We start from the raw sequence: 16,496 nt of genomic DNA, 5'->3' as shown, positions 1-16,496 counted from the left end.
CCTATATTTATACATTTTTGTGCCGCATTTGCATCTGTTTTTGACGCAAAAACGGCGCAAACTTACAAAATACAATCAAGCCCAACCATGTGACTCTGCCCTGGCCTTGCTGTTGCCTGGAACCGCTTAGAAGCTGCCATTCCCTGAAGCTCCTCATTGTGTATTGGAGTACAATTAATTTGTGTATCAGAGCCCTTGTTGAATTGTGTTACAGTCCTGATTACGCATGAACCTGCTCTCTATTTACACAGTGCTGTTCCTGCTTGTTCCAGTCAGACTCTGCTCCCTGTTTCTCAGCCTTGTTCATGTTTGTTTCTACCAGAGCCTGCTTTCTGTTACCCAGACCTGTTCCAGTCTTTGCGTCAACCAGAGCCTGTTCCCTGTGCCTGGCTTGCCTTCTGTTTCCTCTTGGGGTATTGTGTCTAGTAATTGTACAATCAGTCCTCACCTGTATAGAAGTGTTTAACTTTGTATTTGTTCTGACACCTGGTTTCCAGGAGGCTAATCCAGCCCCCATCCTTTGTCTAGTGTTGCATGTAGTCATTAGTGCCTAACATTGACAGTGTGCTATAGCTGTGTTCCAGGATTTGTTACTGTGTCTCCAGCCCGACAATCAAGGGCTAGTCTCGTGTATGAAAGGACAATCCTTGTTTGTGCTCTAAGGGTCCAGACACAGATTCACGTCTGCTGCCACCTTTCTATAGGGCTTGCGTGGTGACTAGCTGTGAGATGAATCTGCACAGAGGCACTGACGTTTCCTGTTGCTGTGGGAAGTTCTGAGCCCTACCCTGTGTACAATCTTAGTGATAAGCCATGAGTGTTTGTCCATTACCAACCTGTTCAATATTTGTCCACACTAAGGTTGCTCTGTATTCACTCTTCTGTATTATCTGCCTTACCATAGCTGCCCTATCCCCTTGTATGCCTTTAGCTGCTCTTCTGCTTTGGGACAGTTCTGCCTTGCAAGATACTCTGTGAACTCAAGGGTTGCCCCAACAGACTCCTGACTAGACCTGCACAAAACCGTAATACCATGGAGCCCAATACTGACACAGGGTACACATGCCCACACAATTGCTGACTGAAAATTGACCCACATATCCATCACACAGTTAATCATTGTCCCTTGATGCACAAGCCACAATTCCTGAGTCACTTGTATTGCTGTGCACCAGGGAAGTGCCATTGAAATTGTCACCTAATTACAAATCATGACATGGAGTACCAGCTGAAATGGATTAGCCACAAATCTGTGTAGTCAGGTTTAGCACCACATGATTGTTAGGCCCAGTGCATGTGTGCATATGTGTGTCTATCACACACTGGAGTGTCAGTGTCAATGCCAGTTTGCAGTGGTATGTCTGTTGGAGTGTCTACATGCAGGATCAGCAGCTCACCCATATAAAATGTTACACACTGTGATATGTTGTCCGCACATTTGTACAGTGATCAGACGTTGAGCATAGATTTCATTTCGATTCGGTCCCCTATACCATCGGGGAAGTGGCTCGATTTGAGGACCCAGTCGTATCCAGTAAGTGTGAAAATGTCTGTCTTGTGTAGTGATTGCAGCTGTTGTCTGAGTGACTCTTGTGTGTTGCACCCATTGCAAGATATGATGAGCTGGCACATAATCTGATATATTACTTGACTGGAGGTTGACATAGTGTTCCATGCACGGGTTAGACATTCAGAGGCAGAGAGCTATATCTTGGGAGTCTTGTGCTGCGCAATAGGCAGCAGCATGTGAACAAGGTGATTAGTAGCCACATGTAGGCCCACATTTGATTAGGAAGTGCGCCAGTGTCAGAATGTTGTCAGCAAGTCATAGCCTCATTTTCAAAAGACAGTGATGCGCGTCAGTTTTCCACACAAAATTGCATCCCTGTATTGTAATGTACATGTAGGACTGTATAAGTAACTGTCCCCCAGCATCTAGCCCCACATGTTGTACTCCATTTACGTGCCACTTATGTGGTAAGTAATAGGCGTGCATGCAGGTCAAGGCCAGATGTGTGCTGTCATCAATGTGAGTGATTTTGGAAATGTGTTGGCAGATCAGGTGTTGATGGTTGTCCACAAATGGAAACATGAATGTAGATGTGATTGACCAATGGATACCTCATTCCTAGGTGGCAGCCCTCCTCACATGTCTTCCACTCACTAAATCCATGTACAGGTGGACATGGCTTTGTGGTTGCCCTTGACAGTTGTGATGATGTATTGCATGTCCATTCCCCCTGAGGCACAGGATTAGGGGAAGAACATATATGTAGGTAGATGTGATGGTCACATTGTAAATGACAGTCATCTCATTCAAGCATGCATGTGTCCCAAACAACACTGACCCATTATGATTAGCAACGGCATGCCATCCTGCCAATTACATATACAAATCACTGGTTTTGGGTACCTTGAAGTAGACTCATATGATGAGAATTAGTCTGCCTGGCCCCTGTGAAGTACTTGCTGCATTTGCATTGTGACACATTGCACTGCATCAATGCACAGATCACTTTATTTGGTACACCTCTTGTTGTACTTTGTTGTGCTGTTAACTACTTGATGGTTAGGCAGCGTTGCCATGTCATTCCTCAGGGACAATATATCATCTGTTCTGTGATTTGGGCTGCATGTGCAATTTGAGGAAGAGTGTAAGATTATCATCTGTACGTGCATCACACAATGATGACACTAATGGATGCCTGTCTCATTTTTACAGCTGCCAACATGAATGCCGTGGAGATCAGGGATTTCCAGAGGTGGGCAGTGAGGTACAGGCACATCTTAAATGTTGAGTCTGGGTTCCAGAAGATGGCAAGACGCTATCGGAGAGAGAGAGCCACAGGAGAATGGCGGGCTTTCAGCCAAGGGGGACCGGCATTGGCCACATTAGGTGGAGCCACCACCATAACTTCAGCCAGTAGCACAGTGGCCACCAGATCATCAGCCCCATCTGCTGCACCCTCAACCTCGGGACCAACACCCACAACACCTGCTGCACCTTCCATTCCAGCACCACTGACAACAACACCTGCAGGAGCAACTACGTCTGGTACACAGACCACCACAGACCACCTATCAGCTGCTCTGGACATGGCCGCCATTTCACAGCTACAGAGGGACATGCGGAAAGTCATCAAGAAGCTTGAAACTCTCCAGCGGGACGTTGACAGCAATAGCCGTAGGCTGAAATACATAAAGAAAACTCTGAAGAGGGCAAACCTCTGAACTCCTGCCGTATCTCACCCCTAATTCCGTCCCCTCCCTCCTCTTTCCTTATCCAGTTATTTAGTGGGTTTAGGGGGTTTATTGATAGGCTACAGTAGGGTTGAAGTTTAGATAGGATAAGTAGGTTAGGGGTGGGGAGGTTTCATATTATATATTATACATGTTAGTTTTTGGGTGGTTGAGTGGGGGTTAATGTTGGGGCTTTTGTGTGTTCTAATAAAAAAATATATATATATATCTGTTTAGTATTAGTTATTATCTGTTTAGGTTAGTATATGTTGTCCTACGTGTGTCCCATCATATAAGGGGGGGTGGAGGACAAATGTTTAGAGTGTTTTGTTAAATTTGGTAAGTAACTTTAGCATAGGGTAGTTAGGGTCAGTTGTCGGTAATGTATTGTTAGGATAGATTAGGTTAGTATAGGTGTGTTACATAGTTTTGAGTTCGCTTTTGTACATGGTTGTTAAAGTTTTAGGTACTCCTTTCCGGCATGTGTCATATGCTTGGGGTCTGGAGCTTTGCATGAGTGTACAGCGCCTATTTTCTGTTGGCCTGTGTATTCTGTCCTCTATCCACATCCCACTCTTGACATGTTAATTTCTACTTCCAACTGAGCTGTCACAGGGGGCAGTTACAACAGAGCTAAATCTCTATGCATCTGCCATCCATTGTAACCACCACTCAACGTGACTATGGTTCCTAAGTATTGGACAGGTAGGTGTGATTTTAAAGCTGTCATCGTTTGGGTCCTGTGTTGGAATGTTGGGCACATTCCAACACAGGACTGTGGGATGTCTGCCTGCAGCCTGATGTTCATGTGAACACTTCTAAACTGAGTAGTGTCGATTTCTGATGAGGTCAGGTATACAAAATTCACGCATAGGTGTTTTATTTGTACTCCCAGTTGACGTTTTTAGCCAAACACTCTTACACAGACATTCCTGCTGTATGTTGTGGGTGTGGCATGTATGTTTTGAAGCAAATGTCACATACACAATGACTGTCTTGTAGGGGATGTGGCCAGCATTGAGTTTCATCTTGTAGATAACTTGGCCGTGAAACACACTATTATTACACTGCATTTGCCTAATTTTTTAACGCAACAGCAGCCCAAAATTACAAATAACAATGATATTTTATAAGTTTGTGCAGCTTTTACTTCAGAAATGAGGCAAAAGCAGCACAGAACATTTAGAAGTCCTAGCCCTTGTGCGCAAATGTCTGCCCACATTATTTCTGCACTCTGGTATAGACACTCTGGGCCTCATTCCGACCCTGGCGGTACAAGACCGCCAGGGCCGGGGGCAACGGAAGCACCGCCAACAGGCTGGCGGTGCTTCATTGCCCATTCTGACCGCGGCATTAAAGCCACGGTCAGAAAAGGGAATCCGGCGGTTTCCCGCCGGATTTTCCCTGCTTGGGCAGAACCTCCGTGGTGGCGCTCGCCTTCCTGCCATCCTGTTCCTGCCGGTTTTTACCGCCAGAAACAGGATGGCGGGAACATGTATCGTGGGGCCCCTGGGGGCCCCTGCACTGCCCATGCCACTGGCATTGCAGACAGTGAAAATCGCGACGGGTGCAACTGCACCCGTCGCACCCCTGCAACACCGCCGGCTCCATTCGGAGCCGGCCTCTGTGTTGCAGGGCCTTTCCCGCTGGGCCGGCGGGCGCTCCCTTGGCGGGCGCCCGCCGGCCCAGCGGGAAAGTCAGAATGGCCTCTGCGGTCAGAAGACCGCGGAGCGGCCATTTGGCGGTTCCCGCCAGGCGGGTGGCGTCCGCCGCCCGCCAGTGTCAGAATGACCCTCTCTGTGACCATTGACATGTTACATGTATCACAAATCTCCAGCAAAGTAGATGTGTCACATTACGCAGAGACAAAATGGTGTGTAGGTGCTGTTTATTTTAAAGTGCTGTAGTGCAATATTTACATAGACCAGGTTTGTGACCCCATTAGTGTAAAGCATTATGTTATGATGCAACACAGGTGCAAGGTTGAGGGACATGCCATTGGACATTGTGAGATGAAGTGCCATTAAGGGCAGAGGAACATGAGTTGCCAGTTGGGTAGTGAGAGACGATTGCAGTCCAATGTGGTAAGGTTAGCAGTGTGTTGGTGAAGAGTGCATGTCACCAACTGTAGCAACACTGGCATGCTGTCAAGCACAGGACAAAGGAAAATCAGAGCCCATGTGGCATGGGCTGGTGCTACCGGGTACTCCTATGGGTAAAGATGATCTGTTTCACATCTCCATCCTCTGATGTGTGTGTCGTCTCCTCTGCCCTTGATGGTGGTGGTGGTGGGTTTGAGGGGGCAACACACACTTCAGTGGTTGGAGAAGTGTACTCCAAATTCTCGGCAGTTGCCATCTGTGGATCTAGATATGGCATAACTGCAGCAAGGAGGAGCTGCTGATTATTGCATATGGCAGCAACATCCCTGTGGTAGGCAGCCATGTCTGCCCTGAGGGAGTCCAGCTTGTTGTCATGCATGCAGCTGCAAGATTGGGAGGGCAGGTGTTGTGCAACTCCCTCACAGCAGTGGTGAGGTTCCTCCCACACTATTGGACTCCTTGCAGTAGTGATTGTGTGACTTGTATGGCTGATGACTGTTCTGCGAATGTCATCATGCACATGTGCATCCCCTCAAGGCTGGCTGTCATAGTTTGCATCCCCACCCGCACCTCATTGGCCAGCTCCCGCTGTACTCCCACAACTGTCCTCTCAAAGGTGGTCCCAGTGTCATAAGAGTCCTCAGCTGTGTTTGAGCTGGCAAGTCATACTATTGGGGTGGTGGGTGCGTCCTCTGGGATGGCTGCTACGTGTGTGCTCCTCCTTGCGACTGGATGTGGTGTCTGGAGTGTACCCAGGACATCTTGGAGGGTTTCCTTGCTGATGGTTGTCAGCTGGTCATCCATGTCATCAGGGTAGTCCAGGACAGACAGATCCATAGGAGAGTCATCGTCCTCTGCAATATGATATTGTACAATTAGTGTGTCTGTGTTGTGGCAGTTGTAATGTGACGTCACTGACTTCCTATTGGTGGTACATTGTAATCGTGGTTCTTATGTATTGTTCCTGTCATTAATGTTTGCAGTCTCTCAGGCCTATGCCCCATCTGCATGTCACATGTAGTTGGAGAATTTGTCTGCGTCACATCCTCTAGATGTGGTTTCTGTCCGAATTGTGGCTTGCCACCTTCTTGTCCTAATCAACCCTCCCTCTGCTTCCATCAGCATGGTGAGGCCTTGCAATGCTTGTTGGTGTTATGATGCCACATGCACCACACATAACAATATGGCCCTGTCCCAGTCTATCATTTTTCACATACACCTATATGATGCTGAGACCTAGCACCATACCATGTATTGCATTTCCATGAAACAATACAGGTGTCACCATTGGTAGTTTCTCATGTTGATGTATGCGTATGTGTGCTACATTGCATTGCACTGATGGGCCTGGCACAGTTCCATTTCCTCTTATGACTGTGGGGGTGTGTTTGCCTAGCTACACACATGTGTCCTCCCCTTCGATGTAGTTGTCTTGGCACTATGACACCTGAGATGTTGCATGGTGGCATTGCAGCTATTGTGACACAGGCACATGGGTAGACCCTGGAATGGGCAGCATGGGTATGAGATTAATGCTGTGTACTTCATAATGTATGTGAGAGTGTTTGATGTTTATTGAGTCTATGGACATGAGCAGTTGAGAGGAGTTGCACTTGAATAGGGATTGATAGGGATTGATCACGTAGTCATACTGATCTCTCATTTTTAGTGTGTTTGTGCCATGGGCACCTAACTGCCATTTCCTAATTGACCAGCACACACTGCACAGGTAGTAGTGGCAAGTGTTGTCAATGGTAAATGCCACTTGAGCCAATGGCCTGAGACTGGGCCAGCAGCCCAGTTTCACGTTCTACCCTAACCTCCTGGTGTACCCCCATGCAAAGGTTGTTGGTGTTGTGTTGTGCTGTGCCCCTGGATGCCCCTGCACAGCCCATGCACATGTGCTGTCCCCTTTTGCCCTTTCCACTGCCTGATTTTCAGGGCTGACATGCATTGTGTAGTAGGTATGTACCTCCCCCTTGCACCTGACATTAAAGCATTTTTGTCCCCCATGCAACTTACCCTGCATATATGTTGTTTCCTGGTAGTCTGCGCTGTCCTGTCCTGCGATTCCTGTGACGATTTCCTCCGGGATGATGGCTGCAACCATCTCCTCCATATCGTCCAGGTCCGCTTGCGGGGCTGGACTCCCACCTGCGAACTGCAGTGGTGCCTTCCTGTTCCTTGCCATTTTCTCCTTTGTCCTGTGCTTGCAGTCATGCCAGCATTTCGTACACTCGGTGACAGTTCTCCTGACCTCTGCCACACTGTTAATCTTGTCCACAATTTGTTGCCAAATTGCCTTTCTCCTTACAATTTAGAGGTGATGAATAGTTGATGCTGGTGCTCCGTCACCTCTCTGACCAGGATTTCATGCTCCTCTGCACTGAAGTGACACTTCCTGTTCTTCTTGTCTCTCCCCTGGGTCTTGTCTGTGTCCTCCTGGCTGGTTCCTGGTTGACTGAGGTTCTGTCACGATTCACCCTGGGCTTACCGTCGAGGTTGGAGAGAGGTGGTGAGCGGCCCGGTTCCTGCAGATCCTGCTTTGGCCGAGGTAGGGGCGACCCCTTCCGGTAGCCACGGTGCTGTTTGACAATAGTAAGCCACTATAGTCCGTGCCCTCCAGAATGAGTCCCAGAGGAAAAACCCCAAAAGGGTAAAAAACCTCCAACAGGAACTCCCTGAAACAGAAGGAGGACACAAGGACGTTAGGACTGAAGATTCTAGAATTCAGGAATTCTGGAGACGGAAGACAGATCAAGAACAACTGGCTCCACAAGAGGAAACCAGCCGGAGCGTGACTACCACCACAGGAGTGTTGCAACGCAATGAGAAAGAAGCTAGATTCCCCTTATATACCCCTAGACAGGAAGTGGAAAACAGGAAGTAGTAATACTGTCGCGTGGGCTCTCATTATCCTAAATGAGACTACTGGATTTCTAGGCAGCAGGATCGATAACGGTGTGGGGGACTGAGTCTGACCCACGTGTTAGGAACTCTGTCACCCTAAATCCGGTTTTTGCTCCGGCTAACTAGCAGTGCCTCATTTCTCCCACGGGGAAGAAATGATTGGGCAGCCGAGCGCATGACATCTTTGGAACTTCTCAGGGAAGTCGTGGTCACTCAGATCCAAACCAACTCTCTCATTTACAATATGATCTCATATACAAATGACAAAGACAGTATAAGTTTTATATAATGTTTTAATAAAACGACTGTATTTTAGATAATAAGGCGTGAGCCGCAATAACCAGAACAATACAACACAGTAGGATTGAAATAGTCACCAGGAGAGTAAAACATAAGAACAAAGCTATCATAGTGCCTAACAGTTTCTACTCTCCCTCTGCTTGTTCTATTTCGAGCACAGCATGTTAAGCTTCTAGCTTGCCTTTCCGATTCACTGGGGAGACATCAGCCCTCATACCTGAGCAAAGGCCTGTGATTTGGTTCAGCATCTGCAACGAGGCAGTCAGCGTCTAGTTGTGGTTCCCTGGTCGGAATCTCCCTCTTGCATGTATTGGGACAAGGAAGTGATTTTATAACTAACATGTCATCGTGATCACAAAATGTCCCTACGCAGGAATGCCAAATCTAAACTCCTACCACGTCTATCGGCAGTGTACCAGACTGTATCCTTGACTGAAGCACAGAGTGAATATGTTATGGAGAACTCCAGTACTGAAGTAGGCAAAACAGTGTGATATGAATAAAAAACAACACCGTAGAACTGGCTATTTGAAAAATAACAGTATGAAGCCTAATAAAAAGCATTTAGAGCAAAGTGCACAGAGGCTCTAAGCTGTCAGCAAATGAATAAAATACATTCAGGGCAAAGTGCACAAAGGCCTAAAGCCTGAAGCTAATGCGCAAAAGATACGTAAAACTAACCACACTACACCCTCCCCTTGTCGGTACCAAGTGGTTCCAATAATATAAAAATATGCCCCAAATATAAACAATATATAAAACCATATATTTCGACAAGGTCAGAAGACAACAAAGTCATAAATTTAGGAAACATGTGACGACAAAGCCAAAATCAATATAGTGTCAATTTGCAGGAGAGGAAAAAAAATCCAATCGTCAGACAGAAGCAATAGAACGTAGGAGCTCCTCCACTTCGATATATGTTAATATCGGAAGATCCACGTCACAAAGTACCATGGAGCAGGTGTGTTCCAAAGCCCCAGAACCATTCAGGGCGGCACCCCGTGCAGGGCCTATGAAAGAGACAATACCATCTTCCTCCAGGAAGGGAATCTCATAAACCGCCTCACGAAGCAAACGCAACCGTAGTGCACAAGTCTGGGAATGAGCCCTAATCGGGAACATCAACAGATCAGGATCGACCACTGGAGGGCGCTGCAGTGAGAGACAGAAAGCCAGTGCATGTTCAAACGAGCACCAAAGGCACCGAAACACGGGTTGCACACAATCCAAAACCGGTCTGAATGACAGAGACCAGTCACACTCCAAATGGCCCAGGAGTGTAGCTCCAAAATGCTGCATCATGCGTTCACGACACAGCTGCGCTGACGGGAGCAGCAATATAGGATCTCGTCGTGGCGGGACAGCCATTGCGAAAAAATAGCAACAATAGCAAGACTCCAGCCAACAAAGCCAAAGTAATCGGGAAACCCCCAAAAATGCTTCAGAAAATAGAGTGTATAGCCGAAGGTATCAAACCGAATATGGAAGAGAAGGTGTGAGCAAAACCAACACCAACGGCTTTGAAAAAATGAGCAATACCAGCAGTGCTGGATGCATTAAATATACGTCCCACAAGTTCACCGAAGTGACTTGGAAAGTTAGTATTCAAAAGGGACTGTATCTCCGCCGATGACCTTGCCACCTGAAGTGCGTAGATCTCGCTAGCAGATGTAAGGGCCACATGCTTTTGAAACAATAAAGCTTTCAGCCGACTCAACTTGTCGAAATTAACCCTGGAAGTAGCAATATGAGGCCAGATGTCCGCTACCTCCCTAATTTGAGTGGGGGGAAACAACACATTCCCGCAGCACGTAACGGCCTTGTTGACAACGACAACGTAAACTATTCCGGCACGCATGCCACAGCAGCGTTCGCTGTTAAGAACAATGTAACTGCCGTTAGAAAGCACCTGGAAAGTGTTTTTAATAACCGGGACTGAAACTCCCTTCAGATAACAAGCTAAGTTAGCAATCGAAGCGTTACACGCTCCGTGCAAGGACAGCTGTTTACAAACCATGGAATGGCTGACAGAAGCTTCGCATTCGCTACCGCTAAGAAAAACCTCCCTCAAACCATTAACACATCTGTATTGAAAGGGAAGCTCCCACACCTCGTGTATGTAACTGTCTCCCAATAGTTCATATCTACCCACCGGAATGTGCTTCAAACAAGAAGTAAATTGCAGAGTGGAGATAGGCAAATTAATAACCCCATGAATCAACCACTCAGCTGACGGAATCTCAGCCACCGTGAAAGACAGTTTCTCCAATTTCTCAATATTCAACATAACATATGTCGCTTCCTTTTTAGCCATCAGCTGTTGTTGACGAGTCAAATTAAAGGAGACAAAGATCTCTCTGGCACGAATGTGCTGCCATGGAACGCGACCTGCCTTCAAGGTCTGAAGAGTCCATCCCATCGGCATGATGGACCGCGTCTGACTCTGCCCATGATATAAAGAAGACATGTCCGATTTAATAATGTCAATAGCAGAGGAAACAATGCTGTCAATCGTGTAAACACGGTCAGAAAGGGTATGCATGCCATTATCAACAACAGACAAAGGCGGTCATTCTGACCGCGGCGGTCGCCGCCCGCCAAGCGGTTCCCGCCGAAAGACCGCTCCGCGGTCAAAAGACCGCGGCGGCCATTCCGGCTTTCCTGCTGGGCCGGCGGGCGACCGCCAGAAGACCGCCGGCCGGCCCAGCGGGAAAGCCCCTTCAACAATGAAGCCGGCTTGGAATGGAGCCGGCGGAGTTGCAGGGGTGCGACGGTGCAATGGCACCCGTCGCGATTTTCACTGTCTGCAAAGCAGACAGTGAAAATCTTTGTGGGGCCCTGTTAGGGGGCCCCACGGCACCCGTTCCCGCCATCCTGGTTCTGGCGGTGGACACCACCAGAAACAGGCTGGCGGGAAGGCGGTCGGAATCCCCATGGCGGTGCTGCAAGCAGCGCCGCCATGGCGGATTCCCTGGGCCAGCGGGAAACCGGCGGGAAACCGCCGGCTCCCCTTTTCTGACCGCGGCTTTACCGCCACGGTCAGAATCGCCAAGGAAGCACCGCCAGCCTGTTGGCGGTGCTTCCGCCGCCCTCCGCCATGGCGGTCATGGACCGCCAGGGTCAGAATGACCCCCAAAGTCTGCATCAGGTTTTCCTGATCAATCTGCCTCAACCGAGCTGCAGCCTCCTGTTGTGAAAGCTTCCAAATCTCATTATAAACTTCGTATAAGAACCCTTTCTTCCGTGGTACCTTGGGACCTGACAAAAAATCTTGTAAATCAGTGTCATTAGACAGTAACGTGAGATGTTACTTAACTGCATCCAGCGTGGATGACTTCAACCATTGCTGACAAAGCTTCCCCACGCTGTATGTAGTTATAATATCAGCATGTTCTGGCTAAATGTAACGAGGGTCTGCCCTACTAGTCCTGAACCCCCCTGAAGAGGTGACAAAACGTTGATGACACTTATTAGTGTCTACAGGCCATAATAACCACCCGCCCGGATGTAACGATGAAGTGTTAAGCGTACCATTCTGGACCCAATGTGTAAATTCACTAAAAGTAGCATTCACATAGTGCTGCCAGTTGTTTAATTTGGAAGGGACAGGTATACTAGGCAAATTTAACTCTCTAATTGTCGCCAAGCCCAAACAGCTAGTCTGTTGTACTGTGTCATTGAGGAAAATCATCTGCACAGGGATAATACATGCACGCTATAAACCACATGTTCAGAAACATCAGTAGAACGTACAGCAACTTGATCAAAAGATTCCATATTAATCGTCGTCTGTGGAACAATCGCAAGATCATCATCCACCCTCCCCAAGCTCGGAGAGGAAACAGCGTCGGTGTAAATCACCTGCAGCGGGACTTCTTCCCCAGTAGTGAGAGGGATTCCGGAACTACTGGGTGTCCCTCTTGGTCTGCTGTGCAGAATCGTCCACATGTTGTAACTTGACATTATCAATGGAAACAAAGCGATTTCCTTTGGCCCCTTGCAGCGGCGGTAAAATCACAGTTCTCGTGCCGCTTACCCCTAACACCGGGACAGGTGCTCGATAAGAAGGACCAAATTCTTTCTTTACTGCGACCTTTTCACGCACTAGATCCCCAATCCTGGGTATCCAACCAGTAGGTGTTACTGGCTCATCCTTAATTCCTGAGGAGGCAGCACTTGCAGAAGAGTTATCTTCACGGAATTGTTGTAAATCCTGCAAAACAGTGACACGATCATTTATGTCAAAGGGCGTATCTGCCGCCTCCACACCAGGACCATCTAGATCAGGAACATACATTCGTGTTCCAAACAGGCACTCATATGAAGTACGACCCCCCAGTGACCTTCTAGGCAAATTATTAAGTGCTCTCTGTACTCCATACAGGTGGGCTAGCCAACCACGACCCGTACCTATAACTCTGGCCGTTAAGGATTGCTTTAAATCACGATTTAAACGCTCCACAACAGAATTTCCCTCGGGATGAAATGGAGACGAGAATTGGAGTTGGACCCCCAACGAAGCCATGGTGTCCCTGAATGCCTTAGAGGCAAAAGCAGGGCCCTGGTCCGAATGAAAAGCCGCAACTGCAAATGTATCGACAAAGACGCGCAAATCTTTAATAACAGTTTGAGCGTCAGCCGAGCGTTGTGGCCATACCCACTCAAATCTGGAGCACGAATCTACAGCAACCAATATATATTTGTATGCACTATCTGGTGTCAGCGGACCACAATGATCCAAGTAAACACACTGTAAAGGTTTATTTGAAATCAGAAGGGGCGTCTGCTGCAGGCGTCTAGCCGACGAAGCTTTAATCTGTTGACAAACGTCACAACAAAGGACATATTGCTTTGTCTCTTTATAGAGACCAGGCCACCAGTAACGAGCCTGTAAAAGTGAAATCGTGGCAGCCACACCAGCATGTGCAGACGCCACCCCCTTATGTGCTGCAGAAATTAATCGAGGTCTCTCAATTCTATTGGGTAGTTCACGTACACCAATGCCTGGAATATTAACAATAGCATTCAGCGCACTACTCAAGCAGTAACTATATTTAGAAGAAAATCCTTTAGGAAATGGCGTGCCATCAGCCGTAGCTTTTATGGCAGCCGAAATCTCTGTGTCTGGTTTGGAACCCGAACGAGTTACTGCGGCCACAGTGGCTACAGCCACTGCCGACTTTGCGGCTTCATCAGCCAAAGTATTCCCAGCAACATGTATTCCAACGCGCTGGTGTCCAAGTGTATGCACAACATGGACCTTAGGAAGCGTCTCTTTCAGATCCGCAACCTTACCCCACAACAATTTGTGTTTAATGGAGTTGCCTTTAGAATCTTTGAACCATTCAACTTCCAATAGTGTAGATATTCATTGAAAGACTGTACACAGTAGTAGGAGTCACAGACCAGCAAGGTTAAAATCACCGGATCCGCGTGCTCCAACGCTAACAATAGAGCTTTGAGCTCAGCCAGCTGTGCCGTGCAATCTCCCAAGGTTTTAGTATAAGTATGTCGGGGGCAGAACACTTCCCCCTCCATCGTGCCGCTCACCACTGCACATGCAGCAGAATACTGTTGTTTAGTCCCAACCGCTGGTTGCGCAGAGCCATCGGTATACATGACCACCTGATATTGGTCAATAGGCAATGTGCCAGCAGAGACTGGGTACTCCATTTCATATTGAAGAAATTCTTGAGTCTGCAGTTTAGGGTCAAATATGTAATCTACATCAGTGGCCGTCAAAGACGTAGCCCATTGTATCCATCGTGGGTGTAAAGCTTTCGAATTTGGAACACTCGCCTTTGTAACTGCCTCTAAGGCCGGAATCGGGGAAACGACAATGATGCGTTGGCCCTGGGCAAGCGGTCTTTCTTTAATCACAGCCATCTGTACTGCAGTGAGTATTTTCTCAGTCTGTGCAAATCTTTGTTCTGCAGCAGAATACAAGTGAGACTTGTATGCAATCAGGACTGTCTCACCCTCATTAAAGGTGACATACGTAAACCCAACAGCCCTAGGTATCACCCTGATGACTAAATGTGTCTTATTGTCCCGTGTGTGTAAGTGTTTAACTGCTAAGAGATCAGTCTGTAACTCTCGTAGTATGTGTGTATGCTCAATCGTCCAAAATCTACTCGAAAAATTCGGGCGAATCAATTAGTATAAGGGTTTTATACGCGTAGCATAATCAGGAATGTAAATTCTGCCAAAATTCAGAAATCCCAACAATGACTGGAGCTTCCGAACCGTATTAGGAGGCTGCAATAAAGCACATTTCTCCCAAAAATGTGGCGCTAAGCTCTTGCCCTCACTCGACAGCTCATATCCCAGGAAAATGACGCTGAGGAAGGCAATCTTTGATTTCTTAAAATTAAACTTATAGCCAATATCAGCAAACCCCACAACAATGTGCGATACGCGCCTTAAATGTTGCAGAATCTCATTGTCTGTCAAATATATGTCATCAACATATGATAACGCTTCAGGGTCCAACTCGTGCAGCATTTCAGTCACACGAGCCGAAAACAGTCCTGGGCTATTCTTATACCCCTGAGGCCAAATGCACTGAAACTGGTAAAGTCCCGACTTTCGGGCGCTATATTTTGGCAGAAAAATCCATTCGAGATATCTAAAGTTGTTTTGTAATTCTTACGCACTATATTATTCATAAGCGCTGCGCTATGTGAATTCTGTATTGCATATGTGCGTGTATGACTATTGAAATGTCTGTAATCCACCACTATCCTATATGAATTGTCCGGTTTAGCAACCGGAAATAAGGGATTATTCATCGGCGAGACACAGGGCTCAATTACACCCTGGTACTCCAATTGTGTAAGAATTTTCCTAACCGATGCCCTTGCCTCAAATTTGATAGGATACTGCAGCTGTGGCTGAGGTTCGCCCTTTATTGGAATTACATGATAAGGTGATTGTCTATCCCACCCCACGTTATTTCTATATAGGGCGGGAGCCTGTGCTAGAGCCCATGTTTTACTATAGGACTCCGCTAGTTCTCTCGGAACAAGTGGTGAGAAGGAAGGTGTAATAACCTCCTCCCCAACCGGACAGTCGCGAACAAGGTCAGGTGGCCAATCCTGTTCGGCCAGCAGAACATCATATGATTTTACCACATGGTCCCAAAAAATGGCGTGTACAATGCGGTCAATGTCCCCTTCTAATCATAGAGTCACTTGATAAACCCTATCAGGATCAGAGACCCGCATATCAGCTGTTTCGACTTGTATGAAGTCATCAGTTGCTTTCACCTCCAGATGCTCTAGAAGACTCCGGCGAACTATTGTGACCTCTGCCGCGCTGTCTAACAGTGCTAACGCCCATGTCTTGTTCCTCAAGAGAACTCTCTTCTTGAGTGGCATGTCTAACTGAGACTGCTGCCACTTTCTTCTTTTTAAATTGCTGTTTTTGTTGCAGCGGTTTCTCTTCTTGTTTAATAGAAACCTCCGTCGAGCGTTGTGAATCCTGTCTCGGTTTCACGTACTCCGTCCTCCGCTCAGACCGCCCACCTCTCTCACTTCTCTTCTCTGAGGAGTCCTGAAAGGAACGAGATTGGCGTGTATCAGTATACTGATATCTATCTGGCGTCTTCAAATTATCCTATTCCTGAGATTATATATATTCTGTGGGGTCTCCGGTTGAGGAGACTGTCCCCCATCTTTCTTAGGTGTTTGCTGTTTCTTTTCCCAGCGCTTTTTAGTACCCTCAGGTTGCTGCTGTTTAGCATTATCTTTATTATTTTTACCCTGTAATTGGGGTTTTTGTGGTCTAGCCCCTAGGCTATCGCGACCAATACTGGAATATGTTTCTGCTATTATTCTCAGAAGTTCCCGCTCCTGATTAATCTGCGGAACGTCCCGAAGACGCATTCGCACTGCTAGTGCTACAGCCTCTCCCTTGAGATTACTCAAAATAATAGAAGAA

The sequence above is a fragment of the Pleurodeles waltl genome, chromosome 4_2 (assembly GCF_031143425.1).
Source record: "Pleurodeles waltl isolate 20211129_DDA chromosome 4_2, aPleWal1.hap1.20221129, whole genome shotgun sequence".
NCBI lineage: Eukaryota > Metazoa > Chordata > Amphibia > Caudata > Salamandridae > Pleurodeles > Pleurodeles waltl.
Note: the sequence above shows the minus strand (reverse complement) of the source record.